This window comes from Populus euphratica, unplaced genomic scaffold, assembly GCF_000495115.2.
Source record: "Populus euphratica unplaced genomic scaffold, PopEup_1.0 scaffold1.1, whole genome shotgun sequence".
NCBI classification, from domain to species: domain Eukaryota; kingdom Viridiplantae; phylum Streptophyta; class Magnoliopsida; order Malpighiales; family Salicaceae; genus Populus; species Populus euphratica.
The window spans coordinates 5,784,458-5,790,457 of record NW_011499845.1 but is presented as its reverse complement, the minus strand read 5'-3'; positions in this window follow the sequence as shown (position 1 = coordinate 5,790,457).

The window sequence follows — 6,000 nt, the reverse complement described above, 5'->3', positions numbered from 1 at the left end:
TTTTTGATGATTTTATATTATTTTGATTTATTAATATCAAAAATAATTTTTTAAAAATAAAAAATATTATTTTGACATGTTAAAAAAAAATTAAAAACAATTACTATAACACTATGAAACACCCTAAATCAGCTGCCTCGTCTCAGACCTGATTAGTTGCTTCCAAAGGGTTATTATAGGATGTTTGGGATTGTACATTTGTATTTGAGTGAGTTTTAAAATTATATATAATTTTTAAAAAATATTAGAACGTTGTTTTTATAATATTTTATAATAATTTTAATGTACTATATAAAAAATAAAAATTTATTTTATATATTTTTAAATACAAAATATTTTTAAAAAATATTACAAATCACAGCACCAAACATTCATTTATCTCCACTGAATGGATAATTAGCTAGCTATTTGCTCTACTTGTGGTTCCAACCCTCTGACTTGCTGTCGCAGCACATTTTGTTCACTCTCGGGTTCATTTCTAGAGGTCCGACCCTTCCTTCGTTGAGGGCCTGGGTTACTTTAGCTTTCTGAGTTTATGAACGAAATTCTCCAGTCAATAACTCTCCAGTTTATCTCCTCGATCAGTTCCCATCTAATCTAATCTAATCAAATCAAATCTCATCTGCTCATCAAATACATTTTTAAGTTCTGTTTTAATCCTCGCATTTTCAATAAATCCGCCATAATTTTACAAAATTAATTTAATTAAATATTAGAAATTGATCTTTCTGGTTTTACTACTTGCACAAGATATCGGATAGATACGGCAAAACTGAAGAGGATATTTATTGTTTTTCAAAATATTTATTATACTTGCACAAGATATATACCCTCTGTGGCACGCGTTATCATAATAAAACCAATCAAATAGCTAATTTTTCTCCATTTTTTCAAAGCATTTTCCCTCTTGTGGAAAACTACAGGCACATAAACACCTAATTGTTCATTCCAGTTCCCCCGCACAAGGCTCGCATCTTCATTGTACGGATAAAAGGGGATGTCATCTCCTGAACTCTTTCAAAAGTTTTTCTTCGATACTTCCACTTCTATATCAACGTACACGTTAATTTAAGCTTATTTAGAGTTTATTTGAAAGTTTATTGAAATTGCGGTTATGATTATTTTTTAAATAATTTTTTATATTAAAATATATATTAATAATTTTTTTTTATTTTTAAAAGTTTATTTTTAATATTAGTACATTAAAACAATTCAAAATATATTAAATATATTAAATTTTTGTAAAACAAAAAAAATTTAAATTTTTTAAAAATGTGATTTACACAGAGAAACAGTACCTTAAATTATTTAATCTTAAATATATTTTATTTTCAGTATAAAGCATTCCATGTTATAATTTTATTTTATAGTTTATACGTGATGTCTATGATAATTGGAAGATTTATACTATTGCATGTTCTCTATAATCATAAGATATTATCATGGATTGTTTCGTAGCTGGAATCAACAAATATCATTCAAGGTATCTATCTCCTAACAAATAAATATTGATTGAGTTATGGTTTTATAATATAGATTATGGATATTTTTTTATAAAAACATCAAGGTTCATCTTACCAACTAAATCGTTCTTAAAAAATGGCTTTGACTAATTAAATCTATTGAAGAAATTAATTTCTAGCTACGCCACTGCCCACGGTTCCATTAAAAAACCCAGCAAATAAGTATTATTTATCTTGAAATTCGCCACCGTTGTTTCTTGACAAACTATTAAAATATCTGTGCGGTTGTTAATTTTAGCTACTTTGAAGACTAATTATAAAGATTATTGGGTTTTTTTACGTTAAAATAAAATAAAAGTGGTGGTTGATGTAGAATTGTATACTCAGTTAAACTCTCCTGTTCTTAGAAAAGAGGGGTGAAAGGCTAGAATATAATATTTTTTTGGTTAATTTGGATGGTAATGATAAAAATTATAAACGCATTATATATTTATGTCTATAATATTACATAAACGATCACTCCATGGATAAAGACAGATAACTTCCACAAACTAGGGCTTGGCCTAGCGGTGGAAGATAGATAACTTCCGCAAACTAGGGCTTGGCCTAGCGGTAAAAGGGACTTGTTTCTTTCCACTGTACCTGGATTCGAGCCCTAACATGCACGCTTGTCATCCCCGTGGTGCCTTACATGCCTAATCTGGGTTCGAGTTCTAGCGTGTACGTCTGTCACCCTCACGGTGCCTTACATTCCTATTGGATTTGCAGGATATTCAGTGGGCCGTGGGGATTAATCGTGGTACGCGCAAACTGATCCAAACACCCCACATAAATAAAAAAACAGATAACTTCCTAAGCAATTAAATAATTAATCCTATCACGCTGTCCATGTGTCAACATCATCGTACCTGCTTTCCTCGGAAAATACAAGGCACGGAAAGCATATTAAAATGTATTATTATAATCATCCTTGTCTATACCGCTCGTTTTCTCTTTAACAATTCAGACACTTCTAACTCGAGGCCAAGAAAAGGCAGATATAAATTGGGATGCTAGAGGTTATGTTTACGTGGTTGTTTTTAAAATGTATTTTTATTTAAAAATATATTAAAAAAATTTTACAAAAAATTATTTTTAATATTAACATTAATAATTATTGACACCTTCATCAACTCGACGATCCTTTAAGGAACATCCGATCTGATACACCATCGTTTCTTGCCGTGTACGTCCGACACTTAAATTAAGAGAAAATGTCTGGAAATCATGACGACTACATGGGCTTTATACATAGATCACGTGGAACACTATGATTGGCAGGCTTCTCGATACATTAATTATTTCATGCACTCCATCATACCCTTCATCAGATCAGTATGAGTTTATTCTAGGATAAACTTACTTAATTCCTGCTCCTATACATCCTTATAGTTTAAAATTTATCAATATTATAATTTTAGTTTCAAGAGATTCCCAGCATTATCCCCTGGTCATCATTGTATAGCTTACATTGAGTTTCCATCTCAGATTTCGATTTGTTTTTTCAGAATACCATACCATATATGTGGATTCAGGAGGGTGAGGTGGGAATGAGATACAGATGAGCATAAAATAAAATAAAAGCATGAAAGGTTCGCTTTTTATTAGTTCTTTTGGTAGGAAAGAGGGAAATTGAAAGACTCCTGGAGTAACATTAAGAAATTTAAAGCTGCAAGGATATATAGAAGTGGAACACTGATAAATTTACAAGGGCAAAATTATAATCTTCCCTCCTTTTTAAAAGTGTGCTCGCCGATGAAAACAGGGTCAAATTTGGTTTACGGGAGGCAATCAGGGCAGTCAGTCATCAGATTCACATTCCTTTTCTCAATCTGGGTCTAAAGGCTAAAGGATAATATATTTATTCCTGTCTGGGCAAGGGCCAAGGAAAACGAGACGAACTACTCTCTTGTCAGCAGCGTCTGGACTACCAGATGACCTTTATATCAGAACACCAATGGATTAATTAGTTGTCTATCTGATCCTCTTGCCATTAGCAAAAATTGAGACATGGCGAAACTATAATAACGTTGCAGATTGATAAATTTACAGCACGATACCGTGATCTGTTAAAATTGGTTTGCTACTTTAGATTCAAAATCACATTGAAATTTCAAGTTATTTTTTTCAGTAAAGCTGGGAATATTATCCCTGTTCTACGTTGCTTGATTTTGATAGAGGAGTCAGAAAGTAAAATGTATTGAAAATCGATGGCATTCTTCCAATCAAAGAAGAAATATCTTGTTATAAAAGGAAAATTAATAGCACTATGGTTGCCTTGTGACAGAAGTTAGGTTAATAGCTACGACAACAACCGCGTCATACGGGAAAAGATAAAGAAAACCAAAATGGATGACACAACAGGTGCCGCTATTTTAAATTTTTATATCCTTTTGTTTTTATAATATGTTAAATATAAAATTGTATATATCAAATATAAAATATAAAATTGAATATAATTTTTTTATAATATGTTAAATATAAAATTGTATATATTAAATATAAAATTGTATATCATAGGCCTCACATAAACAAAGTATGTATCAAATATAAAATTTGGCATAATGCATTATATATCCTTTTTTTTATAATATGTTAAATATAAATGGACATTTTATCCCAGAGCTGGTTACTGATATCTTTTTCATTACTTGTGTTTTTCTATGAAAACCATTTTCTATTTCTCCACTGATATTGATATCATAAGCAGATTCGGTTTGAAGTTAATGGATGCCCAGCTTTTCAAAAATTTAATAAATATTTTTATTTTTATTTTTATTTTTTATGTATGTCTGACAAGTACTGGAGCCCTTTAAATAAATAAATTACGACAATTTTTATTTTGTACTTTAGATCTTTTGTTAATTAGAGACAATCTTTATTTTATAAAGCATGATTGATAAATATATTTTATTTATTTATAGAAGTTTGTATTAAATGAAAGCTAGCCTTGAATTATTGCTAAAATGGCTCTTGAGCTATAGCTGACTCTGATCATTAGATATATTACTGCAGCTTTGAATTTTAATTTGATTGGAGATTCATTTTCACTGAAAGAATTATGCTTGGTTTAAGATGTTCAATGCACTGCTGTATCTTTGAATCCAGATAAAGAATCTGATCGAATCTATGAAAAAATGTTAGTTTTGTCATTCTGAAATTTTATTTCATTACGTTCGTGTGATGGCACGAGGGAAATATCAAAACAATTTTTTATATTAGTTACGTGATGGTTAAAATAAATATCTGGAACAATTTTGAAAGATTTAAATAAAAAAAATGTATTTATTAAGTCAATGTTTTCATTCTTTATTCACGTGTTTTTGGTTTTGTTCGATGGACTTTTTTTTTTTTTTGTTAACAATGTCATTTTTATTATAAAATCTCGAGTTAATTGACATAAATATTTACAAGAATATATATTGATAGTTTAAATTAAGGAGGGGAAAATTTATTAGTTGAGATAAAATTTCCATTTTAGTATTATTATTTTACATAAACATGTCTTTTGTAACAGTAGCATATTTTTTTAATGAAAACTTGTCATAATTTAAAAAGGAAGTTCCAAGAAAAAACAAAAAAAAATGTCTAGTTTTTTTATATGATTGTATGAAAAAATAAAATAATAACTAATTCGTGAAAACTATGTAAAAAGTTATAGATAAAAAATATATATTTATTCTCATTTTTTATATTTTATTTCATGTTGCGCTCATATATAATTATTAACATAGGTGTTGCAAATATAACCATAAAAGATCTAGTTTTTTTTACAGTTTCTTTCTTCTTTCTCCTTTTCTAGTATTTTTCTCCCTTGTCTTCAAGAACTCCAAATTAAATTATAATAAAAATAAAGTTTGAGAATTAAAATATAAAATTAAAGAAATCAATCATCAAAAAATCAAACGATCAAATTAATATTTTTTCTTTTTTAAAAAATGCTTTCCAATTCAACAAACAATGAAACCATATGTTTTTGTAGTATAGAACTGGACTAGGTTCTTAATTTTTTTTTGGGTAAAATATCTAGATATCATAAGCATATTTTTAAAAAAATAGAAAGAAAGCCAATAACTAATGATAACAAACACAAGTGTGTGTGGGTGTGTGTGTTTGTGTCTTGATGTCAAGGTGACTGCTCTGTTTTTTCTTGAATATAGCCTAAACGCTACATGAAACTTGAACTATCTATACTTTTAATATAATTATAAATATTGGTATTTTAAATATTATTATTAGTTTTCTTAATTTTTTTAGAATAATTAGTTTTTAGAGTATTAATAGTAAAAATATTATTCTTTGTTTTGTTGATATTATTTTTTTAGTATGAATTATTATGTTTTACCTTAATATATTTTCTTGGTATAATTGTATTGGTGTTAAAAATATTATTATTTGTCTAGTCTAATTAGCATGTTGATATCAAAACTATTATTATTTGTTCTCTTAATATTATTATTATTTTGTATAATTAATATTAAAATTAAAATTATATTTT